The sequence below is a fragment of the Callithrix jacchus genome, chromosome 4, assembly GCF_049354715.1.
Source record: "Callithrix jacchus isolate 240 chromosome 4, calJac240_pri, whole genome shotgun sequence".
Lineage (NCBI taxonomy): Eukaryota > Metazoa > Chordata > Mammalia > Primates > Cebidae > Callithrix > Callithrix jacchus.
This window is the reverse complement of record NC_133505.1, coordinates 119,731,549-119,750,798: the sequence shown is the minus strand read 5'-3', so window position 1 is coordinate 119,750,798 and position 19,250 is coordinate 119,731,549. Positions and strand designations below refer to the sequence as shown.

At 38.5% G+C, this 19,250-nt stretch overlaps 1 long non-coding RNA gene across 4 annotated transcripts in view; it reads left to right on the top strand.

Moving 5' to 3' along the window:
• The first annotated feature begins 1,123 nt into the window (after nt 1–1,123).
• LOC103792593 (uncharacterized) overlaps nt 1,124–19,250 on the top strand; it is a 132,353-nt gene continuing 114,226 nt past the window's right edge. For 2 of the 4 annotated variants that reach the window (XR_013534887.1, XR_013534886.1), the window contains exon 1: nt 1,124–1,449. This is a non-coding gene — a long non-coding RNA (uncharacterized LOC103792593). The remainder of the gene's footprint in view (nt 1,450–19,250) is intronic. The other 2 variants (XR_013534885.1, XR_013534888.1) reach the window with 1 other exon arrangement.

The window sequence follows — 19,250 nt, the reverse complement described above, 5'->3', positions numbered from 1 at the left end:
CCTTTAACAATAGGGCCTGATCGTGTTTGGTCTTCATTGGATGTCTTTCCACTTAGAGGAAAGAACTGGGGTAACGGCTGTATCATCATGACAAACAAGTGTCATAGTCAAGTCCAGACGAAGGCCCAGACCACCCTGGTTCTGTAGTCAGAGATGACTTGTGAAATCAACTGAATATGGCTCATCGACCTGAGTTCTTGTGCCCGAACTGCAAAGGTGTGGTACCTGACACAGGAACAAAGTCTGTCTGAAATCAGCTTTCCGGGATATCATTTTCTTTAGTGCAGAGATTTGATGACCTAAATTGGTAGTGGAGGCAGAAGTTTCCTAAAGTGATCGTCCTTGGCCAACAGTGATTGACATCTGAGGTACAGCTTACCTCTACTTTTGGGGCTCACTGCCTCACTGGGGCCATATCATAGTGGCAGTTTAATAATAATCTTAGGTAGGTCTTTTTGGACATTTTAAAGCCACTGCTCTGAAGCATAAGCCAGGCATAAAATTGATTTCCCTTATCCACATGCCCCAAATGTCCAACATAGGTGAGACATTTTTTAAACAGGCATCTCCAGACGGCAAATTTTGACCTCTTTCCAGATAAGAGGTTCAAGCCAGCCTTTTGCTATTGTGGGACATCAAAATTTACTATATGACCTGAAATCCTCCCAGGTGATTGAATTCACTCACAGGTACTAGGAGAGAAGATGAAACTTTCATTTATTTATCTCCACTCTACCCACCGACCAGTACTGTGCATAACCATTTCACCAAACTTTTGTCAATTTTGTTGCATTTTATCCGTTTACACGAGATCTACAATGCTTTTTTATTCCCACAGTAAACACTGAATCCTGTTTATAACTGAAGGGCAGGATCAGCGGGGAGCATCCGCAAAGCACTCCAGGCTCCTTTTTTCCTTTCCTCAGAGACCAGGAATGTGCCTTTGCACTGTTTTGCCAGCATCCTTAAATCATGATTAATTTATAGCCCGTTCTCTCCTTGGTGAGGCCTGACACAAGCAACTGCTTTTCTGTCACATTGATTTTTCTGTCCTTGCAGATTCAGAGCCAGGGTTGAGTCCTCCTCACAGGGTGAGTTCTCTGACAAGGAAGTTTTGCAACCCAGTTTACAGCTGGAGCCAAGCTTGTCAGTGAGTGCCAGAGGGAAACTGTCGCAATTGGCTGGCTAAGTATGCATTTAATAGTGTTTATCCAAGCGAGTTTGTGATTTCTTCACTCTCTCCAACAAATATGTTATTTGTAATAGCTATCTTCTCTCATCTAGGTGTTTGAAAAATGTCTCTAACGTGTGTGGGCTGGAATGCATTTTGTTTTTCTGTAGGTATGTTCATTTAACAAGGGTCTCTGAAGAGCTATCAAAAACTGCTTGCCATCTTTCCAAATCATCTCTGTCTGCAGTGACCATGTCTTAATCCTGAAGGAAAACAAGGTAATCTTTTCAAATAAACATTTTTAAGGATGTTTAGAGGGAACCCAATTGCTAGCATGTAGAACCCCCTTCCAGTGCTTAAAAATAGATATATTGAGAGAATACAATGCCAGTGAGTTGGAGTGTTTGTAAGCATTTGATATTTCCAGATGATTAACAGTAATAAGCTAAATTGCCAGCAATGATCTGAATTTGTGTGTGTGTAAATATGAGTGTGTATGTGTCGAAGATCCACTGAGTATCTTGTTTCTCAATATTGTTGGTGGAAAATGAGGTGCAGAGGGGTTACAGACTCTCAGTAGGTAAGTGAGTTGGTAAGGGACTTTGGCAATATTTGACCCTAAGTCCATTAAGTTTCACTGGGTTAACCTGACTCTAGGGAGAGTAAATATGAGATGAAGAAATATTTGATCATTAAATAAAAAGGAAGGACTGAAACAAATGCAATTGGTTGTATGAAATGTATTAATGCAATACTCCTAGTCTCAAGGAAGTTGACATGAAATAGGAAGAGAACATGTAGAGTATGGATTGAGTAAACAAAAAATTATGTAGATGATGTAATTACTGTAATTAAATCAAAACAGATTGTGTATGCTGGAACTTATCATATTACTCACAACATAATTTCACATAAATTTTTTTAAAACCTGGCTTTTTCCCTTTCTGGTCTGTGGGTTTCTAAAGGGCAAACCTCTTTTTTCATTTGGGCCTGAAGCCCCAGGACTTACTGCTGGTCCTGGCATAAATGATGACAGAAATGATTGAGTGCATGAATTTGCTACTGAGTTTGACATTATTGTCTCATTGTTTGTGGGCCTGGGATATTTTCTACTTAATTCACTTATCATTTGTTGTTTAAGGTGTCTGAATACTCAAAATACTTTTTTAATGTACTTCACCTATACATGACATAAATACATTATTAGCTTTAAAAAAAAAATCTTATCGTAGTGCCATCCAACAGGAATATAATGTGAGCCATGTGTAATTTAAAATGTACTAATAGCCATATTAAAAAAGGAAAAAGAAACTTATGAAATTGATTTTTAATAGTTTTATTTAGCTATATTCAAATCATTATCATTTCAACATGCAAATGTAAATTTATTAATATGATATATGACATTTTTTTTCCTAGTAAGTTTTTAAAATCCATTAGGGTATTTTGCATTTAATGCACATCTTAATTCAGGCTTACATTCAAACTGAATTGTAGACTACTGCATTTCAGTGCTCAGTGAGCACATGTGGCCACTGTGTGAGCACATTTCAATAGTTCGCAGGTCAATGTAGGGGACATTTCCCCCCCACTTAGCATTTGTTTCCTGTTACTATGCCCACTGAGCGTTCTGGTGTGGAAAAAACCCCATGACTGGTAGTGCACACATAAATTGGGGTGACTAGCATCCTAGAGTCCCTGAAATTGAGAAGTTTTCTGGAACAAAGAACTTACAATGTTAAAACCAGGACAGCTCTGAGAAAAGCAGAATGGTTGGTATTCCTAAAGTAACCTGTCACGATGATTGGTTCAGACCTAAAGCATACAAACCTGACTGTGGATTATGGGATTTTTTTGGGAGCCACTCGGAGAAAGAACCTTACTTTCTGCTATGGTTATTATCAGCTAATCTTTATATCATGTGGGGAGAACCTGGTTGAAAGTATTACCTACTTGGGAAGAAATCCCAGTGAAAGAGAAACAGTTTTGGTGACTTATTTTTTAGTTCTTGGACCCAGTCGTGTCTGAACCTATTCTATTCTTGGACTTTTCAGTGAGTTAATACATTCTTTACACCTGTCTCCATATTGTTTGTTTAAACAGTTAAGGTTGCATTTCCATCATGTGAAATGGGGATAGTTCTAATGAATAGGTTTAGAAAAAAAAAAAAAAGAGTACAAGAAATCTAGTTGGAATTTTTAGGCTCATAGGAAACACAATCAGGTTGTCTATTTTAACACACCCTCCTCGAGCTACTGTTGAGTGTGTGTGTGTGTGTGTGTGTGTGTCCTCTCTTTTGCTACCTAGGGACAGCAAGTATTTTTGTGGATCAGGGGATTGAAGACAGTGAAGTAACTGCATACTGCCAATCACCTATGAATCGGTGGGCAGTTAGAAAAGTAGGAAGAAATTAAGACCTGCTATCTTTCCTTTATTGTCCCTTCCTCTGTTGCTCTCAGACCATTGTGCTTTACTTGTACTGTGGGTGTTTTGCTCCACCACAATGGCTCTCATGATGAACTATTAGCTTCATTCTAGGTCCTGGGACAATCTACAGTTTGTTTGCAGAGTTGCAAAGTCAAGCATTTTAATTATTCTTTCTCAATCATTGGATACTACAAGTGCAATATGGAAGGCTTATAACAATTTTTGATGGTTTCAGAAAAAGAGTGAGTAAGCATGCAATAGATAGATGCTATTGAGCCACTAATCATGGCTTGACATGCCTTATGTGAAGCACTTAGCAAGTGTTAAAACATCATATTTAAATATCACAACAATTTTATTGCTGGCATTATTATCCTTATTGCTTTGAAATTAAAAAAAAATTGGACTGGGAATGATGGCTCATGTCTGTAACCCCAGCACTTTGGGAGGCTGAGGCAGGAGGATTGCTTAACCTCTCACACTGGATTTTTTTTTTTTTGGTTTATAAAAACCTCTTAGTATTAATAAATAGATATATAAATAAATTTGTGACTTAAATGAAAATATCTATTTTATGAACAAATGTGGCAGTGAATATGTACTATATATTAGTTAATGTTAATGTACATTAGTCTTAAGATCCATAGAAGACTCCATTTGACTTTTACAACATGGATGTTTTTCTTCACTGAAGGTTGAAATTGATTATGTATATTTTATTGTACTTTAGGTTCTGGGGTACATGTGCAGATCATGCATGATTGTTGCATAGGTTCATACATGGCAATGTGGTTTGCTGTGTCCATCCTCCCATGACCTATATATGGCATTTCTCTCCGTGTTATCCGTCCTCAACCTCCCTACACCCAGATCTCCCTCCCCTAGTCCCCCCCAACAGACTCTGGTGTGTGATGCTCCCCTCCCTGTGTCCATGTGTTCTCATTGCTCAACACCCACCTATGAGTGAGAACATGTGGTGTTTGATATTCTGTTCTTGTGTCAGTTTGCTAAAAATAATGGTTTCCAGATTCATCCATGTCCCTGCAAAGGACATGAACTCATTGTTTTTGATGGCTGCATAATATTCCATGGTGTACATCTGCCACATTTTCCTTGTCCAGTCTATCATCGATGGGCATTTGGGTTGGTTCCAGGTCTTTACTATTGTAAACAGTGCCGCAATGAACATATGTATGCATATGTCTTTATAATGGAACAATTTATAATCATTTGGATATATACCCAGTAAGTGGATGGCTGGGTCAAATGAGTTTTCTATTTCTAGGTCCTTGAGGAATCGCCACACTGTCTTCCACAGTGGTTGAACTAATTTATACTCCCACCAGCAGTGTAAAAGTGTTCCTATTTCTCCACATCCTCTCCAGTATCTGTTGTCTCCAGATTTTTAAATTATCTCCATTCTAACTGGTGCGAGATGGCATCTCAATGTGGTTTTGATTTGTATTTCTCTAATGACCAGTGGTAATGAGCATTTTTTCATATGTTTGTTGGCCTCATAAATGTCTTCTGTTGAAAAGTGTCTGTTCATGTCCTTTGCCCACTTTCAAATGGATTTTTTTTTTCTTTTAAATCTGTTTTAGTTCTTTGTAGAGTCCGGATATCAGCCCTTTGTCAGATGGGTAGATTCCAAAAATTTTTTCCCTTCTGTTGTTTGCCAATTCACTCTAATAATGGTTTCTTTTGCTATACAGAAGCTCTGGAGTTTAATTAGATCCCATTTGTCTATTTTGACTTTTATTGCCAATGCTTTTGGTGTTTTCGTCGTGAAGTCTTTGCCTATGCCTATGTCCTGAATGGTTGTGCCTAGGTTTTCTTCTAGGGTTTTTGTGGTGTTAGGTCTTATGTTTAAGTCTTTAATCCATCTGGAGTTAATTTTAGTGTAAGGTGTCAGGAGGGGTCCAGTTTCTGTTTTCTGTACATGGCTAGCCAGTTATCCCAACACAAAATTGATTTTCACTTCTTTGCATCTAAGTATGTGTCAGTCTTGGCCACATGGTGATGCAGCACAAGGGTCTGTGTACTGGCTGTCTTGATGCTCTTCCAAATTCAACTGTTTCTCAAAAGGACACCACTGAAGGAATAAACCCAATTCTCAGTATGGTATACCTGGAAAGTTGTCCAACTCATGATGTCAGAGTCACAGACTTCATGCACACTCATCTCAAGTCAGTATATGTAACACATTTCCACTAATTATTGGATAACACTAGCAAGAAACTCTGGTATTTTTCAACTAATCTTTGCTAATTTAAATGTGGCCAGTCCACCCTCATACTGCATTTTGACGGGCATATAAAAGCCAATGAAAGATATCATCCATGGTTAACAATAGTCATCACTGACAGCTTCCTGCTGAATGTCACTGTTACTCCTACTACTGCTACTACCACTACCATGTATGAAGCTGCCATTATTACTAACTCAAAGTTTTCACTGATATAGAAACAGGTGTATCTTTAAAGAATAACTTCCTCCCTACATCATGCTTCCCTTCTTTCTGTCCCTTCTCCTCTCCCACCCCCACACTTTTGGCTTCACTTTGCTCAGGCTGTGACTACTGTCTGCAAGAGCTAACTTTTATCTGACTGTAAAGCCAAGCAAACTAATCTTACAGAACTGTTCTGCCACAAAATCTGGACTCTTCCCATTTGGAATTAATCTGTATATTAGCAACTTGCAACTGTGGTGGACAGTGCTGCTTAATTGCCATACCAGTGTCACTTATCTTGTCCTCTCCTAACCTGCGAGTTAGACGTTTAGGCTGCTGTCTTCATCAGTGTAAGGTGAAATATCAGATTGTTGTGTAAAAAGTGTGGCTTGGAGATGTGGTGGTATAGCTGTGAGATTATTGGGATTATTTACTGTGGGGTCTCGTTGCAAATCCTTTAGGACATTGGCCTATTACTCCTTTTGTCTGTCTGCTCTTAAATATTTTCTGTCCCCCCAGCATGCCATTCCTACCTAACAGGAGAATGGGTCATATTTGACCCCACTAAAGGTCATTCTATTTAGGTCATTCATCTGGAGGATGGGACGGTGGAAGAGTCAAGCTTGCCCTGAGCTTCACTCAGCTAGTACCTGTCTCCTCTGTCCACTGTCCAGCAACTTACCCTGACCCATCCTTTAAGGAACTTGCCAAGAGAGAGCAGAATACTGCCCCCCCACCTTTTTTGTCTTTAATATATTCTTTGGATATAAACTGCAGGTTGTAAAGAACTGAGTTTCATAATAAGAGTAACTAAAGACTAGAACACCTGGGTCCTATTCTGAGAAGGTCACCGCTGTTCACACAATATCTGCCCAATCTGACTCAATCTACTAGGTAAGCTGCAGAGGGGCTTCCTTCCCCTGGAAACTTCTAATGAATTATAAAAGATGAGGAAATTGGAATTTAGCATTTCAAAACCCCACCTCTTCTTGCAGATTTGCTTTCGTTCTCACTCTCCCAAGCAGACTTCACATGGCAACCAAACTATCTGGTCAAGTACCCTCTGAACCCAGCCTGCCCTTCCTACCTGCACACATCATGGAAGAGCTACCTCTGCCCTGCTGGGGCCCCATGACCATCACCGAGGAAAATACATCCCTCATATTCAAAGGCCAAGTTCAAACATATCTTTCTTTCAGGCAGATAAAATTATTTTATGCTTAAAGATGCAGAAAAAATGAAACACACACACACGTGCACACACACACATACACACACACACAAAACAACTTTGGAGTCTATGGGATCTCGTTTTGCACTTCGGCTCTGCTGCTTATTAAAAATGTCTCACTGGAAGAATAACTAGCCTTAGTTTCCACATCTGCAGAATGGAGACAGTAATACTGTAAAATGATTATGGCTTTTTGATGATGTGGTTTGCATAAATAGCCTGGCCCAGTACCTGGCAACAGTAGGTACTCTATGAATGCTACTCAGCATCCCTTCTTTGAAATCTCCATGATTAAATGATATCTTATGCAGCTGTTTGCAGGCTTATCTCCTGTTAGACTCCAAGCTGCTTAAGAATAGGGACTACGGCTTATTCACATGGGGTTCCCTGCAGCCTTGCACAGTGCTTTGTACCTAACAGATGCTAAGGCATATTGGATACACCAGTGTATTACTGTAAAAATACAAATGATCATAGTTCTGGGAAGAGCCAGGCTCAGCAGGGTATAAAGCAGGCCCGGGGGTACAAAGCCTAGGCTCTTTAAAACCTTTCCCTTAGCACAGCAAGGTTCTCAAGAGTGGGGTAATTGCAGAGAGAAAATGGCAGGCTCCATGTGCAGGCTCATGTGATTTAGGGCCACAGAGTGACCTCTCCATGGGGTCACCCACAAGATGAATCAGAAAAAGAGAGAACAGAGATGGGGCCAGCTGCTCCCAGATTCATAGACATTCTAAGTAAGTGGGAGAGACTCAGTCTTTCTGATCAATCTTTGATGATTTATTCTTTGGACATTATTTAAAAGGAGCATTTTAAAGTAAATTAATTGAACTCCATAACCTTTTACCCTACTAATATCATCAAAAGAAACTAGATCTTGAATTTTAAAAACTGCTTGATTTGTTTTCTGTGACTTACATGCTACTGAAGAACATCAGTTTTATTTTTTGAAATTATAAAAACTCCAGCTTTTTAAGTGATAAATCAAAACAGCCCAGGTTTGAAACATCTCAGTTTTAGCAAATGAGTATTGAGTGAAAGGTGCCCTAGATGTGGGTAAAGGATAAATATATAATTTAAGACACACAAAACTGGGGAAGTATTGATTGTTTTCAAAACTGCCAATTCCCCTTCTACCACACTGACCCTGATGGTATTCTTGAGTCCAAAATGACCTGGGTAAATTCCGATTAGTATAAAACAGTTTTTAAAATTTTACTTTAAGTTCTGGGATATATGCCCAGAACATCCAGGTTTGTTTCATAGGTATACATGTACCATGGTGGTTTGCTGCACCTGTCAACCTTTCATCTATGTTTGAAGCCCCACATGCATTAGATATTTGTCCTAATGGTCTCCCTCCCCTTGCCACCAACCCCGATGGGCCCCAGTGTGTGATGTTCCCCTCCCTGTGTTTATGTGTTCTCATTGTTCAACTCCCATATATAAGTGAGAACATGTGGTGCTTGGTTTTCTGTTCCTGTGTTAGTTTGCTGAGAATGATGGTTTCCAGCTTCATCCATGTTGCAGCAAAGGACATGAACTTACTCTTGTTTATGGCTGCATAGTATTCCATAGTGTATATATGCCACATTTTCTTTATCCAGTCTACCATTGATGGGAATTTGGGTTGGTTCCAAGTCTTTGCTATTGTTAATAGTGCTGCAATAAACATACACGTGCATGTATCTTTATAATAGAATGATTTATAATCCTTTGGGTATATACTGAGTAATGGGATTGCTGGGCCAAATGGTATTTCTAAACCAGTGTTTTTTTTTTTTTTAATTGTAAATAGAAGTCTATTAATGAATTCTAAAATCAATTTAATGGTTGGAATCAGAATTTTTAAAATTTATTAAGTAGTATAGAGAATAAAATGAAAATATCTGAATATACTACACAGGATTCCAAATTCTATTTTCAGAAACTTTCATTTGTAGTTTATGTATGCATCTAAAATATATTTATGTGTATACTGAGTTAGGATGTACAATTTTTCACTGAGGTCATATCTCAAAAACTTTGGAAGCTGATGAATTTGTCCAAATCCATGCTTCTTTTTGTTTATAAATTGCCTGATGATGGTGATATAGCTCTGACCAATGAGACATCAAGGGAAGTCTGCTGGGGAAGGTCAGGTAGGAGTATGGGAAAAAACTCTTCATTCAAAAGCATGATGCACAGAGGAGCTAAGGTTTTTTTTTCCTGTTTTCCTTATTGAATGTTGTCATGTATGTGAGTACTTCCTGGAACTGTAGCACCATCTTACAACCAAGAAAGGAGCTCACATGAAATTATGTTGAACATAGCAGAGCAAAAAGATGGATGGAATCTGAGATCTATGTTTGATGTTAAGCAGTGATGTTAAATACTTAAATATCTCCAGAACTCTCTTAGCCCTGGGCTTGTTATAATAAAAAGATAATGTGGTGATTTCTCAAGGATCTAGAAATGGAATTCCATTTGACCCAGCAATCCCATTACTGGGCACATACCCAAAGAACTATAAATCGTTCTGGTATAAAGACGCATGCAGATGTATGTTCATTGCAACCCTGTGTACAATAGCAAAGAACTGGAACCAACCCAAATGCCCATCAATGATAGACTGGACAGGGAAAATGTGGTACATGTACACCATGGAATATGATGCAGCCATAAAAAAACAATGAGTTCGTGTCCTTTGTAGGGACTTGGATGCATCTGGAAACCATCATTCTCAGCAAACTGACACAAGAACAGAAAGCCAAGCAGCACATCTTCTCACTCATAGGTGGGTGTTGAACAGTGAGAACATGTGTACTCAGGGAGAGGAGCATCACACACTGGGGGCAGTTGCCGGGAGGCCGTAGGGGAGACACAGTGGGGAGCGGGGAGGGAAGAGAGAGAGGGGAGGGATAACATGGGGAGAAATGCCAGATATAGTATGCACCTAAAGTTAAATAAATAAATTAAAAAAAGATAATAATCCTCTTAGTGTTTAAGTCACTTGAGTTTTGTTGTTGTCATTTTATTTTTATATTTATTTATTTTTAGTTACTGCCAGTTGAAATCATCCTAAAGGATAAAGAAAGCTTATTTCCGAAGAATGAGTAAATCAACTCCTGGGATATAGGCCTGGTGGAAGGAAAAGTTGGAAAGATACGTTGGGTCTGATCATAAAGAATGTTGAATTTCAGGGCCAAACATTGATACAAATACAGTACAGGCTTATAGTTTTAAGCACAGACTCAGGGGCAGAGTATCTGAGCTTGAATTTCTGTATGCCACTTGTTAGCTGAGTTTCCTTAAGAAACAGTAAGAGATGAGGTTCCTTCCAGTGTCACCACTAGAAATGAAGAAAATGAGTGGCTGAGAAAAGGACAGTGAAGATAATAGAAAGTAGCTTTCTGGTAGCTTTTAGGCAAAACATTTTATAAACTTGGCAAACAAAAGTGCTAGATTGTAGGATCTAAGGATGAGTCAGGGGAGCTGTGGATACCAGCAATATCTGGAAAATCTGTGTGAATTAATGAAAAGACACAGGAAAAGTAAAGATTTAACAACAAAGGGAAGATCTTTTCTGGTTTGAAGTAGAAAGAATGAGAGATAATTTGACAATGCTTTAGAAAAACAGAGTAATAGGAGAGGGAGCCATAGTAGTGAGTGAGAAAGGGACTGATGGGGAAAGAAAGGAAGAGAGGGAGGGAGAGAGAGTGGGGAAGGAGAGAGTGCAAATGAGCCTTCACAGAAAGTAGAGAGGGGCTAGCTATGGCAAGAAGATCAGCCAATCAGTTCACCTAGAATAGGAAAATAGTTGATAGAATTAGACAGTGAATGTAGAGATAATGTGTATAAACTTCTTTGCAATACCAAAGTGGTAAGTAAAACGAATAGTGAGTAGCATCTAGGGGTCAGGTTGCAACTTCTTGCAACAATAGAAATCCCCTAAAGACTTCAGGAGTAGGGAAGGAGAAAATGGAAGGGATGTGAAGTTTACAACAAATAACTACAGAATATGGTACAAGGATATTCGAAAAGCAGCACTGAATGGTGTTGAAGTCTGTTCTGTAGCAAGTTTTGACTGCTGGTGAAGTGCCCAGAATCTAGTCTTGACTCTGCTCTAACTTGGAAAGTCTTAGGTCTTTGTACCATAAAGACCTTAATTACAGACAGACAGACACACACACACACACACATATATACACACACACTTTGTACATATATATATATGTGTGTGTGTGTAATTAAGGTCTTTATGATACAAAGTATATATATATATAAATATACACTTTGTACCTATATATATATGTAATTAAGGTCTTTATGGTACAAAGTGTATATATAAATATACACTTTGTACATATATATATGTAATATGTAATTAAAGTATATATATATATTTATATATATACTTTGTCCATATATATATATATAATGGGCCACATTGGCTATGGCTCTTTATGGTTTTCTGTGGAAATTCAAAAAGATGACTTGTGATGATGATGATGGTGACCACAACACAATGACAATAACCATGATGACTGTGATAAACATGTCAATATTAGGTTGGTGCCATTTAAAAGAAATGGCAAAAACCACAATTACTTTTGCACCAACCTAGTAGTAATAGCAACAGCATCTATTACAGTCAATCTGTTATGATTACAGCATCTTTCTCTTTCTTCCTTTCTTTCTTCTTTTCCTTTCTTCATTTTCTTTCTTTTTCTCTTTTTTCTCTCTTTTTCTCTCTCTCCCTTTCTTCCTCCCTCCTTCCCTCCCTCCCTCACTCCCTCCCTCCCTTCCTTCCTCTCTCTCTCTTTTTCTTTCATTTTGAGATGAAATCTTACTCTGTTGCCCACCCAGGTTAGAGTGCAGTGGCAAAATCTTGGCTCATTGCAACCTCTACCTCCTGGGTTCAAACAATTCTCATGCCTTAGCCTCCCGAACAGCTGGGATTACAGGAGTGTCCCACCACACCCAGCTAACTTTTTGTATTTTTAGTAGAGACAGGGTTTTGCTATGTTCACCAGGGTGATCTCAAATTTCTATCCTCAAGTTATCTGCCCACCTCAGCCTCCCAAAGTGCTGGGATTACAGGTTTACTAGTTTTTCCATGGTAGGCCAGATACTGTTCTAGTCTTCTACATACATTAACTTATTTAACCTTTCCATCAATTCTATGAGGGTCCTATAGATTTTGCCCCTGGTTTACAGAAGAAACTCAGGTATCCTGAATTCAATTGCCTAAGTTTAACTACTACTAAGTGACAAAGACAGGATTCTAAGTAGCCTGGCTTCAGATTAAAAATTTTCAAAATGTAAAGCCTTATATTTTGCAAGACATTATTATAAAAGAAACAAGACATGGTCTGAACCATTTTAATCAGAGGATGTATTTTGAATTTATTTATATTTTGATTACATAATGTACCTCTTTTCCTAATCCCACTATGTTTTTAATGACATTGTGTCTCCATAGATCCCCCTGGCACCCTGCCACTTTAAAAACAGTGCCTTCCATCTTCATGTAGTTTCCTAAGGAAGATGAACTTCTGATGTCGTCTTGGTATTTATTTCTGTGAGCAGAAGCATGTATCTCCTCTTATTGGTGACTCCTAAGAAACAGGTCTGGCAGCTGCTGCCTCAAGCTTCCTGACTGACCCTGATCCAATCAGTATGTCAAAAAAATGATAATAGCATCAAGAGGAATATAACTAATTAAAGATTAGAGAAACATCTTCACCATAACATAAAAACGTGGAATCGAATTTTGAATGTGTTTCCTTAGAGTATGACTTCTGCCTCAAGTAGTCTCATGCTAGATTCCAAACACATTGCACTGGGTAGGTGACATTTTGTATCCAGAGCTATAGAGCACCTACAAGAGATTCCAGACTGCTAATCAAAGGCTTACTAGGCTGTTTTAAACAGTCCACTGTGCTTGGTAGGAAACCGTTGCTCTCAGGACTGCAACAGCTTGTAGAAGATTATTTGTATTATCTTCAAATTCAATTGGCTGCAGTTTGGAATCGCTATAGCTACCTGGAATTTGATTTTAAAAAGGTTAAAGACATTAAGTCAGGGTGAAATCTTCTGTTAGTATCATGAAAACAGCAACCCAAGCAGGACGTAATCGTCACATCGTATCTGCCTTCCTTCGGGGTTGCTGGGGCTCTGCTGCATTGACACGAGGCAACTTCTGAGCTGGTCATGCCAGAGTCAACAGAGGATAAGCTAGTGCTCTGCATTCCTGGTTTTTGCAACTCTTGTAATGTTTTGTCAGATTTTTTTTTTTCCAGTTTCTCCACATTCTACCATATACAGCCACAATCTCAGATCAATGTTCAATGGGGTGAACAATAGCACTTTTAGACTCTGAAAAGGTACACTTTCTCTTTTTAACTGTGTTCATGTTAGAGAAGCTTCAGTACAAAAAAGAAATTATTGATTCAGAGCCACAGGAACTAGAGGGTAAACAGTAGAAACAGCGTGGAATCCATGAAGCAAGGCCAGCGATGTCGACATCAGCCGGCACAGCAGTCTCAGGGATGGGTCAGCTACCTCATGCTGTGTCTTCAGTGGTAGACAATTCAGGCCTGCATGAAAGAAAGTAGATGGCAATGTCAAAGGGCCGTGGCCATCTGAATACACACGCCTGACTCCTAACACGGCAATGCTGCCTTCTGGTTAGGTTTCAGCTTGCTTCTTACACACGCTTTTTTAAGATCTAATTGCCATACTTTTCTCCTAGGGTCTACTCTTCATTTTTTGTGAAAGAACAAAATATTACATCAGACTTTATTTACAAAAAGGATCTCTAGTGTTGGGCTACAAATGGCATACCAGGGACTTGATTCTGGCTCTCTGAGATCTGACTCAGTGTTGATGAGAATGCTGTGGCCTTGATCTTCGAAATATTTCAGGGGTCTGCTTACTTTACTTACAAAATCTACTTGAAAATTTGTACAAGTCAAATTTTATTTTAATAAATCTAATAGGATCTTCCTTTTTTTAACATTTTTGCTAATTTAGGAATGAGTATTATGGTGAACCAAGTTTCAGAGTTTTACTAGTATCAATTATTTAAATACCATCTTCACAATGTTTGGCATACCATCATGCTGCTCTACTGCTATTCACATAATTTTAAATAATTTTTTCATAAATAAAATTTTATTTTTATTGAACCTTATGTTAAGGGTTACAGTCCTGAATTCATAGATCTAATGTGACACATATGTATGTATGTATACATATGAATAAACATATATGTAGTATTTCTCTGAATACACATTATAGTAAAGACAGAGCTATCATAATGGAGAACATATTCATTCAGCTATCTTATAAAATCATACCGTATTCCAGCACTGCTAAATATCCTACCTCTTTGGAGAACTCTGGTTTATGTGTTAAGATCTTTTTTTCTATATATTTCTAAGATACCACCTAGAAACTGATACCTCTTTTTTCTTCTATTTTTATTTAAATTTATCTCACAACTTTTAGAACACATATGTTTACTCTTTGACTCATCACTTTGTTCTTGTTTTAACACTTAAACTTCCATAAGGAGCCACAGTACAGCTTTTGGCAACACCTGCTTAGTCTTAAGGATGTCCAACTGCCTTCAAGTACAGTTAAAGTTCATAAAGTCATCTTTGCTACAATCACTGAATTTTCATATCCACAGACTAGAAATGTCATCTGCGATTCATATTTAACCTGCAAGTGCTGCTGCTGCTGAGCATTTCTTCTTGTATGGAGCTGAAATCCTAAGGTTAGAATGATTTCTTCCCCATGAACATTTCTACAAAACTATCCCACATCTCCCCCTAGCATAGTAGGTAGGAAGGAACACAGCTTTTTGATTTAGATGTGGTTTTGAATCCTGTCTTAATCCTTTGCTAGTTTTAGGACCTTCTGCAATTATTTAACCCCATTCAGCCTCAGTGTCCTCACTGGAAAGTCAGATAACATATTTAAAGTGCTTAGAACACTCCCAGGCATGAAATAAATGGTAAATTAATTTGTCTATTATAATCACCAAGTTAGAGGTACTTTGCAGAAATGTGATAGGAAGGAAGCAGAAGGTGAGGTAAGGGGGCTTTTTTCTTTCTTGAAAATAAAAGCAGCATAGAATCAGGAAGATGAGAACAATTTGAAACAAACATGAGCTTATACCCTATGCTGCACTGGGACTATTATCTGCTTTAAATATTCAAAAAAACACTTTTGGCCTAGAATTATTTTCTTAGATGTTAGGTAGTTTTATATATGTATTTCACTTGGCATGCCATGTGTTTTCATGCTCTGAAAGTCAAACTAGGTTTGCTTTATAATGTATTCTAAGATTTGCACTCTATTCTACCCCTCCAGACTTTTACAACCAATAGGCCAAAAGAGTTGAAGGTGTGACTGAAAGCCCTTCCTTGTCTCCATGTACTGTACTCTAGAGCTTAGATCCAGAAAAGAGAGGCTTGAGATAGTTCCAGTCCTGAAATGGACCCTCTAAAATTGTTCAGACTTATTTTTGTTAGCATAAAATCTGAAACAAACAATATTTGTACAATGTGCAATGCCTTTTTTTTGATACCCTAATATCTGTGCTTTTCAAAATCAGTACTATTACAATTTGAATTCTCTGTGAAGACAGAGGATTGTTGGTTATCAATGCTTTCTTGGTCTTTCAAAATTATTAATGACATTGTGGCACTTCCCTGATTAAAATTCTTTACTGACTTTCTATTACATTGGATAAAAAACAAGCTGTCTCCAAAGCCTTTAGGAACCTGCAGGCTCTGGACTCGTTCTCATTAGAGGCCACTGTCTCAATTCCCTGCTTCCATCCAGAAGGCCCTCTTTCAGCATTTCCAAACTCTATCCCACCTCAGGCTCTTCACACATACTGGTCCCTAAAATTGTAAATTTCTTTTAGATTTATTTATTTGTTATATTTTCCGACGAAGTTTTGTTCTGTCACCCAGGCTGGAGTGCAGTGGTACTATCTCAGCGCCCTGCAACCCCTGACTCCTGGATTCAAGTGATCCTCCTGCCTCAGCCTCCCTAGTAGCTGGGACTATAGGCACATGCCACCATGCCCAGCTAATTTTTGTATTTTTTTAGTAGAAAAATGACTTTGCCATCTTGGCCAGGCTGTCCTAAACTTCTAGCCTCATGTGATCCTCCTGCCTCAGCCTCCCAAAGTGCTGGGATTACAGACATGAACCTGGCCCAACTATCTCTTATTTAAAATGTCACACTCTCCCCAATGCCTTCAAATTCATACTATTTAAATAACTCCCTTCTTGTCTGCCGCAAACCCCATCCACATTTTTCTATATCTCAACAGTCACTCAATTTCCTTAGTAATTCTTATAGTTTATTTATTCTCTTTCTAATTGTCTGCCTTTTCTGCATTATGAGCTCTACGAGGTCAGTGTCACCTGCCTGTAATAACCCTGCAAAGTACATGGCATGTGGCAGGTATTTAACAACTGCTTGTTGAATGAACATATGAGCTTGGGGGAAAACAATGGTAAATCTTCCACACAATTTTCACCATTGGTGTAGAGAACAGAAAGAGACAAAATTGAGAATTTTGAATCCATATTACAGGATGCCTCCCTAAGGGTATCTGTAGTAGGTAGTGATCAGTGTTTTTGAGCAGGAGACTAATGCCATTTGGTTTGTGTGTAGAAGGATTATCTGGCAAAAAAATAGCAGTCTTGATTGTAGTAGAAAAATAGCCCTAGGAAGACCAGTAACAATATTAGAAGGAAAGGACAGGAAGTAAGAGAAGTGTTTTGGATAAGGAACAGTGTTGGTTGAAAACCTTAATAAACTAAAGCAAATAGACAAGAGAAAGCACATTTTTTCTTCTGGTGGCTAATTCACTCAAAATATGTGTTTTGAGGTTATTGGGGAAGAGGGTATAAAAACATTATTCTCCGTCACAACTCTCCACTCTGAAGAGGTTACTTTCAAAGGGACAGCTAGATGTGGTATAGCATCATTGCAGTGCTTTTGATCAATAGTGGGTCTGCTGGTCATATCTAGGATGAGAAAGTTAAACAGTTGTTTCGTTAGTTTGTTTTCAGATTCTTCAAAATCTCCCTATACAGAGCTATATTAATTGACATGTATTTGATTTTGGAATTTTTAAAAAATGGAACATTGTGGAAGAAGCGGGCCAGGTTTCATTCCTTTGGAAAAAGCTGTCTCAGTTGGTGGAACAAGAATTTTGAATTGGAACTTTTAGACTTGAGTCCTGGCTCTGGATAAAATTAGACCAGTTATCTAACCACTAAGAATTCTGTTTCCTGATCTGTAAAATGGAAATGAATTATACCCTAACTCACAGTAAATACTTTTAAACTATAGGCTGCTCTACAAATTCTACTGACCTGGATTCAAGACTATATGTTCACCTTGCCCAAGATAGCTATGTATCAACATTTAATTTATGTTTTACCCAGAAATAAGCAGGAAGGGATGGGCAAATATGAGAAATGGAGAAACTAGAACACATCAACCAGGCTAGGGTGCCCAAGGGATGGTGAACTTGTAATGGATAATTTGTGGGCTATACACCTCCCTTTACACTTAAAATCATCAGGGAACTGCCGGTAATGATATCAAATTACCAAATATTGTTTTTATTTTGTTTGTTGTTGGTTTTTTTGGTGAGATTGTTAGGGTAGGGTAGGTGGGGAAGGGGGGAATTTTCATCTTACGTCATCATTGTTATCAACAACAGTATTATCAGTATAAAGCAATGCTTCTAAACTCTTTAGTCAAGAAATTTTTGGAGTCTCTGATAAAAGAGATGGACTCTGGGAAAATTTTCATGTACATCTTTTCCCCATCCCCACTATTCTGATTACAAATCAAAGGATTCATAGACTACCTGAAACCTCTCTAGAGACAGAGCCATCCAATGGGCCTCAGGTTAAGACACCTGGCTATAAAGTAGCAAGTGAATTTTCTCAATGTATAGAGTCTGTTTTGTTTATCTTTGTTTTTGTTTTATTTTCAGTGAGTTTTTCTCATGGTTCAAAAAAGTCATAAAGGATCTGGCATTGTGCTAGGAATGTCCCCAAACCTTAATACTTCTAGTCCTTCCAGTAATACTACTGGGTAAAGGAGTTTGTTGTTGTTGTTTGCATAAAACTGGTAAGAAGATAGGCTCCTGGCCGGGAGCAGTGGCTTACACGTGTAATCCCAGCACGTTGAGAGGCTGAGTCAGGCACATCACTTGAGGCCAGTAGGTAGAGATCAGCCTGGCCAACATGGTGAAACCATGTCTCTACTAAAAACACAGACATTAACCAGGCATGGTGGTGTGTGCCTGTAATCCCAACTACTCATGAGGCTGAGGCACAAGAATAGCTTGAATCCGGGAGGAGGATGTTGCAGTGAGCTGAGATTGCACCACTGCACTCCAGCCTGGGCAACAGAGCAAGACTATCTCAAGAAAAAAATAATAATAATAAAAAGACAGGCTCCTAAGTTGCTGTAGACACTATATACTCTGTTGGTTACTATAACCCAGATTGTAAATATTTTCTAAAATACCACCTCATAGGAATTTTACTTTAAAAAAATAGACCATTTAATGTTTTTAACCTATGTTTAATTCACAGCATATAAAAAGTACATGCTGAGCACTGTGTATGTTTAGGATTCCCAAATCTACAGTTCTATCTTAAGTTCTTTATGATAATTTCAGACTGTCCTATCAAAGTCTGCTGAAAAATCCACTTGGATGTTCCAATAGACTACTCAATCGTAAAGTATCCAAAAATAAATCAGTCTCCTCCATCGTTGTATTCCAGGAGTCTGCTCCATCTCCAGGATCCCTCTCTTGGTCATTGTCACAATTAGCCTCCCGCTGGCCACTAGGCCAGCCTCTGCCATTGCTTCAGGGCTCTGCACAGATTTCACCACTTTTGATACTGTTATTCTTCCACGGCACGGTGATGTCTTTC